This window comes from Sus scrofa, chromosome 4 (genome assembly GCF_000003025.6).
Source record: "Sus scrofa isolate TJ Tabasco breed Duroc chromosome 4, Sscrofa11.1, whole genome shotgun sequence".
NCBI lineage: Eukaryota > Metazoa > Chordata > Mammalia > Artiodactyla > Suidae > Sus > Sus scrofa.
This window is the reverse complement of record NC_010446.5, coordinates 106,284,425-106,298,843: the sequence shown is the minus strand read 5'-3', so window position 1 is coordinate 106,298,843 and position 14,419 is coordinate 106,284,425. Positions and strand designations below refer to the sequence as shown.

Sequence of the window (14,419 nt, the reverse complement as noted above, 5' to 3'; positions counted from 1 at the left end):
GGGACTCACTTTACAGCCACCTTGGCCAAAGGACTCCTATTCCATTAAGGATGCTCTACCTGGTGCTTAAAATCTGACTTCTTGAACCTCTCCAGACAAAGAGCCACAAAGAGCATTGCTAAAAGTTTAGTTAATAGAGCAAATCTCACATCCTGTGGAACAGAGCAGTGTTGGGGATAGCCTGGGGATAAAATGGGCTCAAGCTCTGTAACCAGGAGGCATTTTCCCCATCAGCCTCCTCTAAACCCAGGAGTGAAGGGTGGCTGCTTCAGGGAACTGCTGTTTAAACTAGAACACATGTCTTCATCTCTATTTCCCACCAAAAGTCCACTAAGATCATAGTATTTTTATTTTAAAAATCTACAAAAACTAAGATAATAGGGGAGGAAACTCAGCAGAGAGTAAATGTCTATAAAATTCCCAAAGCTGAGGAGCAGGTGGATCAGAGGTAACCAGGGACAAAGCCAGCAGAGGGGTAGGAAGTTAAATAGAAGCCAGCCTATCTGTACTGCAGAGCCCTAGGAAGGTTCAGACATTGGAGACTCCCCAGTTCCGGAGGGGCTGGAAAAAGACATATGATTAGAAGACCGAAAGGGAGTTCCCACTGTGGCTCAGTGGTAACAAACCCCACTAGTATCCATGAGGACATGGGTTCAATCCCTGGCCTCCTCAGAGGGTTAAGAATCTGGCATTACATGAGCTGTGGTGTAGGTCGCAGATGCAGCTCAGATCCTGCATTGCTGTGGCTGTGGTGTAGGCCAGTGACTACAGCTCTGATTCAACCCCTAGCCTGGGAACCTCCATATGCCTTGGGTATGGCCCTAAAAAGACAAAAGGAAAAAAAAAAAAAAAAAAAGACTGAAAGAAGCAGGAGTTCCTATTGTGGCACAGCAGAGACGAATCCAACTAGTATCCATGAGGACACAGGTTGGATCCTTTGTCTCGCTCAGTGGGTTGGGGATCCAGTATTGCTGTGAACTATGGTGTAGGTCACAGATGCTGCTCAGATCATGAGTTGGTATGGCTGTAGTGTAGACTGGCAGTTGTAGCTCCAATTCAACCCTTAGCCTGGGAACTTCCATATACCATACCTGCAACCCTAAAAAGCAAAATATGCATACATACATACCTACATACATAACTGAAAGAAGCAATTAGACCCACCCATCATCCCCTCTGCCTGCCCAAGCGAACAATTGATTGCTCCTTACCCCACCCCCTAGAAGGCGAGGGATTTACCCCCTTGGAAAGGTGAACCAGTGAGGCTCCAAACTTGGGGATACTGGGTCCAGCTGATGATGGCTATTAGCCTCTCTACTGAAAGCAGGGATTGTATGAAAGCCAGTGTACTATAAACCCCAGCGCCCTTCCCCTCCTCTGTTCCAGAATGCTAGAATCAGGCTTGCATTCCTCAGGTAAGGCTTCCTCTCCAAGGAAACTGACCAGCTCGAGAGAAAATGCCTACCAGTACTGACTTGGGGAGACCTCCAACAAAGCAGCCTGGTCCCCATCTGACCACCACTGCCCAGCAAAGCCCACCAGACAGCAGCCCACTGGTATGTACACTAAGTTCTGTATCTTCAGTGTAGTGCCTTAAAACACTGATAGTGCCTTAGTGTCTTAAAAATGGACAATCGAGGACTACCTGACATTTAGAGAATTCCTATAACAAGAGAGCAAAACAAACCAGTAAATAAAAAAAAAAATGTAGAAGTTCCTTCTCTGGTTCAGTGTGATAAGAATCCGATCTCAGCAGCTCTGGTTGCTGTGGAGGTGTGGGTTCAATCACCAGCATGGCACTGTGGGTTAAATGGTCCGGCATTGCTGCAGCTCTGGCTCAGATTCAGCCACTGGCCTGGGAACTTCCATATGCTGCAAGTGCAGCCATAAAAAAAAAAAAAAAAAAAAAAAAAGAAAAATTAAAAAAAAAAGAAAGAAAGAAAAGGAAAAAAACTCAGAGGAGGAAGTTCCCTTGTGGCACAGTGGGTTAAGCATCTGGCATTGCTGCAGTGACGGCACAGGTCACAACTGTGTCATGGGTTCAGTCCCTGGCCTGGAAACTTCCATGTGCCACAGGTGTAGCCAAAAGGAAGGAAGGAAGAAGAAAGAGTAAAGAGAACAGAAGAAAACATCCTAAATTTTATAAATATTACCCTCAGAGTAAAATAATTGCATCCCTGAATTAAAGAATAAGAGGCTCTTAAAAATATATTCATAAAATAATAAAAAAAGCTCTTTGAAGTTAAAAATATGATTTAAAAAAATTTAAACTCAATAGGAATATTGAGTGATAAAATTGAGGAAATTTCCCAGAAAATTAGAACTAAAAAGAAAATAAATGGGAAAAGGAAAGATAAGAAAATGAGAGAATCTATCAAAGAGGATAAACATTTGAATAACAGATATGAAAGAGAAAGCAATGAAGATTAAAAAGGAAGAAATTACTCAAGAAATGATACATAAAAAATTTCAGAAAACAGAACATAGGCCTCTAGTCTGAAAGGGCCTCACAAGTGTGTGATGAATGAAAAACCAAAGTTCACCAAAGTTCATAATCATGGAATTTCAGTGCACCAAGGATAAAGAAAAGATTCTAAAAAAACTTCCAGAGAGGGGAAATTAGAAAAGAGATGACACAGACATTTCCGAAGCTGATCAGGAATCAGAATGGCAATGATTCCCTCAATAGCAACACTAGGACCTATGAGACAATGGAAGACAGATTTTAAAATTGTGAAGGAAAAATGATTTTCAGGAGTTCCCACTGTGGCTCAGCGGTAACAAACCTTAATAGTATCCATGAGGACGCAGGTTCAATCCCTAGTCTCAGTCAGTTAAGGATCCGGCGTGGCCGTGAGCTGTGGTGTAGGTTGCAGACGTGGCTCGGATCCCGCATTGCTGTGGCTGTGGTGCAGGCCGGCAGCTGCAGCTCTGATTCAACCCCTAGCCTGGGAACTTCCATATGCCACAGGTGAGGCCCTAAAAAGCGCATGCACGCACGCACGCACACACACACACACACACACACACACACACAAAAGGGAGTGCGATAGTTAATTTTATGCATCCACTTAACTGGGCCTGGGTGCCCAGATATTTAGTCAAAGATTATTTCTATGAGGGTGTTTCTGGATGAGATTAACATTTATTTATTTATTTATTTATTTATTTTTTGGTTTTATATCATTCAGTGTTTTTCTTTGGGTTTTTATTATGGAAATTTTCAAATGTACAGCAATGGAAAAATAACACAGTGAACTCCCAGGAACTCCTTACCCCACTTCAACTCTTATCAGGCCCACTGAGGTTCATCTATAGCTCTGACAGAGATTAACATTTAAATCCGTGGACTCTGAGTAAAGCAGATCACCTTCCATGACATGGGTGGGTCTTGCCCAATCAGTTGAAGGTCTTTCTAGAACAAAGACTAACTTCCTCCAACCAAGGAATTCTGCTAGCAGACAGCCTTCAAACCTGAGCAGCAGCATCTGGTCCTCCATGGGCCTCCCATCTCCCCTGCAGATTTTGGAATTGCCAGCTTACATGACAACATGAGCCAGTTCCTTAAAACGAATCTCTTTGTACACATGCACCCTATTTGTCCTGTCTTTCCGAAGAACGCTGACTAATGCAGTGGATGTCACCTGGTGTAGGATGGGGCTGAGACACCCAGAAGAAAATGGATTTTTTTGGTTATGCACCTGGTAGACATTTCTGATCTTTTAGACTATGTGTATTTGTTTCCTTGAGGGAAAAGAATTCCATTTAAAAATGGTTAAGAAGCAAAAGATGAGGAATTCCTTTTGTGGCTCAGCAGAAACGAACCCGACTAGTATCCATGAGGATGCAAGTTCAATCCCTGGCCTGCCTCATTGGTTTAAGGATCCAGCGTTTTACAAGCTGTGGTGTAGATCGAAGATGTGGCTCTGATCCTACGTGGCTGTGGCTGTGGCGTAGGCCGTCAGCTGTAGCTCCGACTGGATCCCTAGCCTGGGAACCTCCATATGCCGCACCCGAGGCCCTAAAAAGCAAAGAAAAAAGAGAGGGAGGGAGGGAGGAAGGGAAGAAAAGAAAGAGAGAGAGAGAAGGAAAGAGAGAAAGAAGGAGAAAGAAGGAAAGAAGATATGCTTCATAATCAGGAAGCTCTGGTTTAAATTCCATCTCTGCCTGATGGGAGGGGGAGGGAGTGGGAGGGATCGGGAGCTTGGGCTTATCAGACACAACCTAGAATAGATTTATAAGGAGATCCTGCTGAATAGCATTGAGAACTATGTCTAGATATTTATGTCGCAACAGAAGAAAGGGTGGGGGAAAAAACTATAACTGCAATGTATACATCTAAGGATGACCTGACCCCCTTGCTGTACAGTGGGAAAGTAATAAAAATAATAATAATAATAATAATAAAAAATTCCATCTCTGCCGCTTAGTGGCTGGGTGACTTGGACAAATTCAGCCTCAGTCTTCCCCCCTGTAAGATGGGTCCTGGTAGGGTCATCAGGAGGGTTAAATAAACCAATAACTGTAGAAGGTGGCTGGCGCATACTTGGTGCTGAAGAAAGCATATTAGTTGTGATGACAAAGATGCTTTTACTTGCATCAGCTTCCCCTGGCAGGAGCCTGGGTGTTCCTTTGATTTCGTCAGGATTATTGTTCCAATAAAATATACTGGCAGAAAAACTCATTCACTTGAAAAAGAGTATTTGCCCTTTTAATATTTTATCCCTGATGTGCTTTAGAAGACAAATGCACTTCAGTGTTCTAATTAAAACTCCTTCCAGCACAGCGCCAGAGCCCATGAAGCGAGGTCAGGTCCTGATGCTGCTCTGGATCGATGGCCCTCGGACGCCCGCGTGAGGCTGTGGCGGCTCAGCAATTTCCTGCCATCACTTGCTGCGCACAAATGAAATCACTTCCAGTGACCTAATGCATGCTGCTGCCACGAGAAAACTGAAAAAAGAGGTGAAGAGGGAGCAGCAGGAGAAGCTGGGGAGCACAGGTGCTCTCAGGCTGTGTCTCTAGGGTGCAGTGAGACTGGAAGGGCATTTGCAACCCAGGAAGGCAGCTCGCTGTCCAGAAACACGCCTGCCTCCCTTTGCCCACTTGTGAAGTCATCAGAGGCTACCTGAGAGCCGAGCATGGGCTTCTGAGGGGTCTGCAAAGACCCTGAACTTGTCTGCAGGCTTTGGTGTGAGTGTGCAGGTTATCTGGGAAGATTTCCCAAAGAATCTGTGCCCCTCAAAAGGTGGCATTGCCTTAAAGAGCTGGCAGCTTCCCCTCCGGGTTCCCTGAATATCGCCAGAGTGAATTAGCACTGAGAGCTCCGAGATGTCCTTGCTGGCAGTGGCCATGGGTGCTGGTCTATCCACAGCCCCCTGAAGCCGAAGGTGGAAGGTCAGTCCAGCTGCCTTTCTGCTTCCCTGGACTCCCTGCTGTAGCCCCAGCCCTGGAGCCAGCGTGACCCTGGGGGAAGCCTGCCTCTCACTCCAGAGGCAACCTGGGCCCCGCACAACCAGGGCAGCCCTCCCCCCGAGGGAAGAGAAGTGGGGGAAGGGAAGCCACACTCTGGGATCAGGCGCAGTGCCCATCACTTCAGAGCATCCATTTACTTCTTACAACACCTGCGACATGGACCTCATTGTCCCCATTTTCAAAAGGGTGAAGCTAAGGCCTGGAGACATTCACTTGCTCAAGATTACACTGAGACCTCTCTGTTGGGTCAGGTGTGCAGGCCTGCTGTCCCCAGAGCCAAGGCTTTTCAGCCCCAGGACACAAGAGATCGTTCGGGGGGGGGGCAGTCTGCGAACCATTGTGTTATAGCTGTGGTTCCCCCACAGCAGTGTTTGCTCCCACAGTCCAGCATTTGCACATCCTGTTTCCACTGTCTGCGGGTCCCGCTCAGCCACTGTGGACTTGAGAAAAAATCCACTCGCCTGTCAGCCCTCAGCTCAGCTTTCTTCTGTGCTCAGAAACCCTCTCTGCCCTCCCCCAGCCTCCCCCCCCCCCCCGCCCGCAGCCGATTTCAGTCCTTTCTTCTCAGCTCCCAAAGCACAACACAGACTTTTATTAAAGGACACAACACGGAGTTCCCGTCGTGGCGCAGTGGTTAGCGAATCCGACTAGGAACCATGAGGTTGAGGGTTCGGTCCCTGCCCTTGCTCAGTGGGTTGACGATCCGGCGTTGCCGTGAGCTGTGGTATAGGTTGCAGACGTGGCTCGGATCCAGCGTTGCTGTGGCTCTGGTGTAGGCCGGTGGCTACACCTCCGATTCGACCCCTAGCCTGGGAACCTCCATATGCCGCAGGAGCGGCCCAAAGAAATAACAAAAAGACAAAAAAAAAAAAAAAAAAAAAAAAAAAAAAGGGACACAACACATGGGGTATTTTCTTCTCTGTCCTTTTCATTGAAATGGAAGCTCCACGAGGAAAAAATGGTTTTGTCTTTTTCATCTTTGAAAACAATAAACAAAACCATATGCAGCCTTCTTCCAGCTCTTCTGAGCTACTTATAATTCCCCCACTGCCGTAAGCCCTCCACCTCCCTGCCCTCCTCCGAGCTGCAGCCCTGCACCGAATACAATACCTGGAACATAGAATGTGCTCAATTAAAGTGGCAGACGTGTCAGTTGCTGAAAGATGAGTTGTTGCCTGAGCCATGCAATACCTCTGCTCATCCCGCTTCCTTGTCAGGCTTCCCAAACATGTTCTGAGTGAAGCACGACTTTTCCAAAGACAGCCCATTAGCTCCAGAAGTGAGCCCTGCCGGTCCTTGAAGGAGCCCGGGAGAGGGGGACCGATTACAGCGCCAAACCTCTCCAGCCCTCTTGTGGTGGCAGAAAGAAGCAAGATGAAAACAGGAGCATCAGCCTCCCCCGGGAAGTGTCCTCTGAAAGAAACAACAACCGAATCAGACAAGATAGAGTCACAGATGCTTTTATTTCTTGATGCAATTGGACAAAACAGCCGGTTTCCATCCTCGTCACCCTCACTGCACTGGGCCCGTATTTATTGCTGGTTTCATGGTGAGGTTCCTCTCGCCTCGAAAAGACATTTGCTGGAGGCTGGCTCCCTTCCCATTAAGGCCACCAGAGAGCTGCTGGGTGCTGGAAAATCGTAACTTCAGCAAAATGTCAGGGAAGGTTTCGTGTAAATAAACTCCGCCTTGCGGCCCTCAGTAAGGAGCAGAGCTGGCCAGGACCACACACGTGGAGCCCAGCAGAGGCAAGGAGAGTGGGAATCCATCCTGGCCATCCCGACAACCCACAACCCAGCCCCAGCAGGGGCCCCAGACAGGCTGTTGGCCATGAATTTGCAGAAATTATCAGCAAAACCCAAGGAGTGACTTCATTCAATGACAGACAAGCAGCGGAGGCAATTTGCAACATGGAGCCGGATGGATACGGTCTGTTCTGCTTCAGCAAATGCTCCTGAAACCTGCTTTCCCTTTGTCTGGTCCAACAGCAGAGCCGAGCCGAACCTCCCACCTCGGCCTTCCATCTTCAAAGGGACTTTGAATGTCTGCCGCTGGGCATGTCCCTCTGTGTGTCACAGAGGTTTTCAGGCCATAGGCGGACCACTTCTCGGAAGAGGTCACACATTAGGAGGACCTCCAGAAAAGGAACTTAGAAAGCTTTCTAAGTTTTTCTAAAGGTACCCAGAAATCAAGCCGGGAATTGAATTCTTCCTCTGTTCTTCTCTCAAATGTGTTTATTGCTCCACGTGTGAGATCCAAATGCCTCGATTCGTGTTCGATAAAATCCAAGTGAGTTTGTAAGGGTGTGGAAAAGGGACTAAGGGGCTTGGCAAGAGTGAAGCCATCTTGCTGCCACCGTCTATCTCGATGAACTTAAGATGACTCATACAAGGGCTCTGAGAACAACAAAGTCATTAGGACTTGGGAACCTCTGGCCCGATTGTTCTAAAGAAATTCAAAAATAGCTAGAATGTGCTTGAGGTTAATCATTAAAGTAACAATATAAGGCATTCTGAACAGCTATACATCTTTCTGTATCCTGCATGTAACTAAAGATTAATGTAGCAAGTTAGACACCTAAGCAGCCCTATAAATGTATCTCCCCTTGCTTTGTTCAGGGTCCGTGATTGGGAAGGGATTCTCCGTGGACCCACAGGCGGAATAAAGCTGTTCTTTCTTCCTCGAGTGGCCTCTGAGGTGGTTTCTGGGAATTCTACAGCAAGTTCACCCCTTCACATTTTGGAAAAGCAAAGGACACACAGCTCCCTGACCGTCACTCAGCCTACGGCACAGCTCCCTGAATGGTAGACCCGTGAGCCTGAGCCAGTCGCTCTCTGGGCGTCATTTTCTTCTTCTGCACAATGAAGTGGCCCCCGCTGGTCCACAAGGACCCCTCCACTCACTGACATTTGGAGTGTTGCCTCTCTGATTGGAGCAAATTTATTTCCTAACAGTTTGCTTCCTCCTAGGTTTTTTGATATATGATTGCTTGGCTTCTAGGAAAAGCTTTTCTTTATCCTGTTAAAAAAAAAAATCTGGACTCTTACCTTTTTTTATGTTTAGATTTTTGGTAAAGATCTGTTCCCAGGCTGTGTCCCCACCCCAGTGCGGGTATCCCCCCCCCCTCGTGGGGGGAGTCTTGGACCCTGGGCTTCCATGTCAGCCGCAGATTGTTCACTTCACTCACCCACCTACCTGAGAACCCATCCACTGCCCTCCTCAGGTGCGGAGGCAGAGGAGGGGCAGGTACCTGCAAGGTCAGCCCTGGGTCAGCAGCTCCCACACCAAGAGAGGAATTTTGCTCTTCTGACTGACCTCCTGATCCCCCAAAGTATCTTGTCTCATTTATTTTTTTAATTTTATTTATTTATTTTTGTCTTTTTAGGGCCACCCACGAGGCATATGGACGTTCCCAGACTAGGGGTCTTATCAGAGCTACAGCTGCCAGCCTACAACACAGCCACAGCCACATGGGATCTGAGCCACATCTGCAACCTACACCACAGCCCAGGGCAACACCAGATCCTTAACCCCCTGAGTGAGGCCAGGGATCGAACCTGCATCCTCACAGATACTAGTCGTGTTCATTAACCACTGAGCCACGACGGGAACTCCTCCTCATTTATTTTTTGTGTCTTCAAGAACATTAAATTCCTATTTGTTTCAGGGATGTGTGTGTGTGTGGTTATGATCGTTCTGACTCCTCCCTTCTTTGCTTTCTCTGATGGGAGCCTCTCCTCCCCTCTCTGTGACAGTCATGCTTCTCCTCATCACTCCCCTGGACCGCTTTTGTCCAGACTGAGGGGTCAGACAGCCCTCAGGATGCTTTCCCCAGCAACAGTTCTGATGGGTTGGTACAGAGCCTCACTGAACTGCACCAGCATCTTCCATTTCATTCTTTGACCATCCAGTTTTGAAGTTTGTGGTGTGAATTTGTAACCATGTCATTATTGATTTGGTATGGATGAGTTGATTTGCTAATTGCAGTTTCTGGTGGTTTTTACATTTAATTTTTGTAGCGGAAGTGTTTGTGATCTTACCTTTTTTTAAAAATTTCTTTCCTTCCTTTTTTTTCTTTTTTTTTTAAATTTCTTTCCTTCCTTTTTTTTCTTTTTGAAGATCTTTGTGATCATTTGAGCCATGATCTAACCAAAGTGTTGGGCAAGATTTGGGCCACAAAGTGAAAAAAAAAAAAAAGTCCCTGAGTCTCCCCTACATTGTTGCAAGTCAGTGTGGCTCGTGGAGAGGAAATAGACTGGATTTGACTCTCAGCCCTATCACTTCCAGCTGCGTGACTTAGAGCGAGGTCTTTAACCTCACCCAGCCTCATTTCTTCACCTATAAAGTGGCTAGCTTGGTGCCTGTTAAATAATAAATACTCAGGAAATGTTCACCTCTTTTTCACTTCCTTCTTGTAAACTTTCTCAGTGTGAGGACTGACCAGACACAGGGGTGGTGGAAACCAGCGTTGTTTATTCTAGGGACAAAGGATGCAGAGCTGAGTGTAAGGACCAATGTGAATCCAGACTGAGCTATAGGCAAAAAACTAATAAACAGCCCCTTGTTTCCTGTGACTCACAGATGCCTAGAGCCCTCTGAGAGTGAGCAGATGCCATCCTCCTCCCAAGAAAATGAGCCACTGAGTCAAAGGCAAGTGAGAGAGAAGACAAAGCCTTTGGGGGGATTCCAGAAGCAGCGCTGAGCAATCAGTCAGCTCGGTGATTTAAGTTCTCTAAGCATTTATTCTCTCTCTCTCTCACTCAAGGTTATACATACATTCACAAACAGACACATATTTTACACATATACACACATTGACACATAAATGTACACACACATACGAGCACTCACACACACACAGAGCCACATTCGCACTGTCACCCACATGCATGCGCTCACACACACACACACACACAAAACTTCACTCACTCAAACACATTCCTGTTAAACTCTTCTCCCTATTGAAAGAAAAAGAAATCATTCCCACTCTTAAGCATCAAGAAGCAGTATCCCCTCAGTCACAGAAATACTCTCAAATGTTATCCTGTTCATCATCACAGTAGCCTGGAAAGTAGCCAACACAATTAAAATGCAGGGACAGCCAACCCTAGGGGTCAAAAGAAACCAGTCTGGATTTGCTAAATAGACTTGAATCAATATGAAGCCAAACCCCACAGTTTCTATATGTCTTTTATAAATCTCAAATATGATCTTTATGACAGGTAGTAGAAGCTAGGTTCATTAAAAACACTTGTTAACCTAATTAGGTGACTGAGCTAAGTACCCATTCTAAGTCGGAGGACGGGTGAGTGAGCAGGCAAGTGACGTGGGTGGCTTAATGTCCCTGAGATCGCTGCTGGTAGTGATTTATTTTAGAAAGCCACAGCTTTAATTAAGTGTGAATAGCATCTGATTTATCACGTGTGCCTAATATGCCATAACCAAAGTATTATTAAGTATTATTAAGCTCCAAGAGCCCTAAAATTCCCCTGGACTAAATCAGCAGTAAGCCTGTGTCACTGGGCAGGCACAATAAATGCTGCCTTACCCTGCAATGTCTTCCACTTCATTTAGATGCTCTTTATGGCAGCGTCATCCTTTTTTGAGTGCATTCTGGGAATCTGGGAAGGAAGGCTGTTGCTAAATCAAGTACATACGTAAGTCTAATACATACATAGCAGCCCTGGCTGAGCCAACCCAGGTTGCTATTGCAGAACCCGCGGGCTAGTGACCCCTGTGGTGTCTGTTTGCCTGGGAAGAATTTTGAAGGGCCAGGTACTAGGGTAGCAGAGGAAAGGAAGTCTCCTCACCTTGGCCAGCTCCTGTCAACTGTGGAAGCTGCCGGACCAGATTTGATCACCTACAGAGAGGGGGGTTAGGACAGAAACCCGAAGGAGCAGCTTTAACGAAAATTCTGGAGAAATTCTGAGACTGTGGCAGCCAAGTGCAACCAAGTTGGGAGAGAGGGGTCATTGCCCCTGTTTCTGGAACGACAACAAATAAGCAGGTTCTGGCAGGGGCTACAAAGCTGCAGGGCACAGCTGCAGTGGTGACTGTCCTGGATGAAGACCTGGTCTCACAAGTGTCACCAGCCAGAGCAGAAGCCAGTAGCCCCTGCGAGGGCTTGTGCGTTACAGGCTTCCATGAGAAGATTGACCAAAAGAACAGGAAGACACTTTGTGAGTACCTAAGAGTTGTCCCTGGAGCCTCACAGAAACACCTAGAGAGATTTGGAAGGGCTATTGGATTGAAATCCTTCATTCTTCTAGAGAGTTCCAATGTCAATGTCACCTCTTTTACTCCATCCACTGAGAGAAACCTGAGACACTCACTCACACACACACACACACACACACACACACACACACACACACACACCCCATAATCAGTAGACAAACTATCCAAACCTTTATGCTGATAAGGTCAGGTGTCTCCCAGTGACTCAGCCCTGGCAAATGGAGAGGAAGCAGGAAAATACGTGCTGCTTCCAGGCCCCCACTCGTTGTGACCTGCCTCTTTGTCCGCCTCTCCGCTGAGTGGAGAGGACTCCAAGGACCTAGAGAGAGGAGGATACATACTGTGGTTCACAAAAGGGAAGGAGCCCAGCCCCTGGATTCTTCCACAAAGAAAGCTGCCAGACCACAGAGATCCACAGCGGTAGGACACAGGCAAAAAATAAACTTTCACTGTGCTTAGGCTGAGATTTGGGCATTGTTTATTATAAAATCTAGCGTTGCCTTCCTTACCTGTTATATCAAGAAAGTATTATTATCCCTAGTCTGTCAAGAGGAGATTGAAATGCATAGGGGTTAATGCATAGTGGTTCTCTATCAGCCGGGAGGGTTTTTTTTCCTACTTTTTTTTTTTTTTTTGTCTTTTTAGGGCTATACCTGCGGCATATGGAGGTTCCCAGGCTAGGGGTCCAGTCAGAGCTACAGCTGCTGGCCACAGCCACAGCAAGGCAGGATCCAAACCACATCTGTGACCTACACCACAGCTCACAGCAATGCCAGATCCTTAACCCACTGAGCGAGGCCAGGGATCAAGTGGGCATCCTCATGGATACCAGTTGGGTTTGTTACCACTGCGCCACAGTGGGAACTCCCAACCAGCAGGGAGTTTGACTCCCAGGGGACATTTAACAATGTCTGGAGACTTTTTTGTCGTCACAGGTTGGGAGGGGGGTGTGTGTGCTCCTGGCATCTGGTACACAGAGGCATCAGCTGCACATCGTACAGTGCGCTGGACAACCTCCACAACAAAGACTACTGACTCCAAATGTCAGTTGTGCTGAGGTTGAAAAACCCTGGAGTAAGTGATTTGTTTGAGGTCACTGAACTACAACTAGTAGGTGGCTCATAGCACCAGTCCTTTCTCCATATCCAGGTGTCTCTTTACCTGGAAACTTGTGGAGAAGCTGCCATATTTTCATGCCTAAAATCCCCATACATAGTCTGAGAAGGAGGTTCACTCCTGAGGCCACAAAGGATCAAGTTGAGGAATAATACATACACATCTATACATATCTGAGTGAGATTTATGGAAGACTGACACTGGTATTTCTTACTGAGTCAACAGGGACCAGAATATTGTATGAAAATAGCTGAGCATGCTTGCAGCCTTAGCTGGATGCCACACCTTAGAAACTTTACACAAAGAGAAGGTATTTCTATTTCACTGTCTTATACATTATTTAAAAAAACAAACAAAACACTCTAATTTTTCTGCTTCCAGAAATAATATGTTTTTTAAGATATTAATAGAAAGCTTAAAAAATAGTTTCCTGTATCCCATCTGTGTGAGGTCATGATAAGTAATTTCATTCATATTTTTCCATATGTATTTCTATGTATTTGCTAATGTGATGATTAATTTTATGTGTCAACTTGATGGGCCACAGACTGCTTAGATTAAACATGATTTCTGGGTGCGTCTGTGAGGGTGCTTCCAGATGAGATTAACCTTTGAAACCATGGGCTCAGCAAAGTAAATTGCCCTTCTAATGTGGTGGACATCATCCAGTCCTCAAAGGGTCTGGACAGAACAAAATGTGGAGGAAGGAGAAACTCATTCCTTTTCTTTCTGCCTCCCTGTTGAGCTGAGCTCTGCATGACCGCTTGGAGGAGAGTCACCCCAAGAACCTGTTCACCTGCTCAGGATTGTTAAATGAACAAGAAATACTTCTCCTGGAGTTCCCGTCGTGGCGCAGTGGTTAACGAATCCGACTAGGAACCATGAGGTTGCGGGTTCGATCCCTGGCCTTGCTCAGTGGGTTAGGGATCCAGCGTTGCTGTGAGCTGTGGTGTAGGTTGCAGACGCAGCTTGGATCTGGTGTTGCTGTGGCTCTGGCATAGGCCGGTAGCCGCAGCTCCGATTCGACCCCTAGCCTGGGACCCTCCATATGCCGCGGGAAGTGGCCCTAGAAAAGACAAAAGGACAAAAAAAGAAAAAAAAGAAATACTTCTCCTGGGTACATTAGGGGCCTATTTGTTATACTAGCTAACATATTGCTCTGCAACTTGCTCCTTTCCCTTAGTAATCTATCTCAGACATTTTTCCATGTCGGTCTACTGTATATTTCTTATAAGACATACTTTATTCCCTGCAACTTCACTTGTTGAAATTGAGAGGTAGCTCATATTTGAGAGGTCCATTTCCCCCAAAGTTTCCATTAAATGACTGGGACACCTTAGAATCAAGGAAATACCACAAATCTTATTTTTCAGGGCTTTAAAAATCATACAAATTTACTGTTGCTGTTAAAAATCAAAATAGCACTGCAGGATTTTAAAGTAAAGAAAAAGTGCCTGGTATAGTCAAAATGTTCATACCGGACAGTTCTTCATGTGAAGTTCAAGTTGAAGTAGTTTTGCTAATGAAGGGGCAGAATATCTGTTATTAAAAATTCTGGGGCTTGAAGAAATCTGAGATCCTCAATGCAAATAAG

At 46.1% G+C, this 14,419-nt stretch overlaps 1 long non-coding RNA gene across 1 annotated transcript in view; it reads left to right on the top strand.

Annotated features, from left to right (window-relative positions):
- The window catches only part of LOC110260342, a 41,747-nt gene extending 35,616 nt beyond the window's left edge, over positions 1-6,131 (top strand). Inside the window, exon 3 of the long non-coding RNA XR_002343496.1 lies at positions 4,782-6,131. This is a non-coding gene — a long non-coding RNA (uncharacterized LOC110260342). The remainder of the gene's footprint in view (positions 1-4,781) is intronic.